Source organism: Trachymyrmex cornetzi, unplaced genomic scaffold (genome assembly GCF_001594075.2).
Source record: "Trachymyrmex cornetzi isolate Tcor2-1 unplaced genomic scaffold, Tcor1.1 scaffold377, whole genome shotgun sequence".
Classification (NCBI taxonomy): Eukaryota; Metazoa; Arthropoda; class Insecta; order Hymenoptera; family Formicidae; genus Trachymyrmex; species Trachymyrmex cornetzi.
In genome coordinates this window covers 71,931-72,576 of record NW_017298501.1, presented here as the reverse complement: position 1 = coordinate 72,576, position 646 = coordinate 71,931, and positions in this window count along the sequence as shown.

Here is a 646-nt window from a genome sequence, read left to right as displayed (position 1 = left end):
CAAGTGCATTGTATCAGAGGGGGATTATTTTGAAGGGGATAACATAATTTTGGATGAATAAATGAATATTTTTTTATAAAAATGAAAAGTCACCTTACATCACACCTCGTATATCCGATAAATATGGAATTCCAGATATGTTCCATAATATGAAATTTCAGATATTGTCCAATTATATTCTTATATTCAATTCCATATAAATTCCAATAATCGGAGGTATACATTGGGCCAAATACGGTTTTATGCAGTGGATGACCATATATGTCCATATTATACAAATTTTGTAAATAAAAATATGTCCATCACTTATTGCAGTATGGAAATGCTAATATGACCAAATATAGTCTAGAATTCTCAGTAGATCCAAATCTAACTCATATACGACAAAGCTGATATGTCCAAATTATACTAGGAATACCAGTTACGTGTAAATATAAGTCATACTTGGAAATGCTATTATATCCAAAATATGTGCAATTCCAGATACTTCCAAATATATAAATTAGATTTGGATATACTCGGCACATTCCAGAATAACTTGGGCACATTAGCATTTCCAACAACGAGGTAGATTTGAACATCTACCTCGTTGTTGGAAATGCTAATGTGCCCAAGTTATTATATTATCATTATATATAGAATTTAG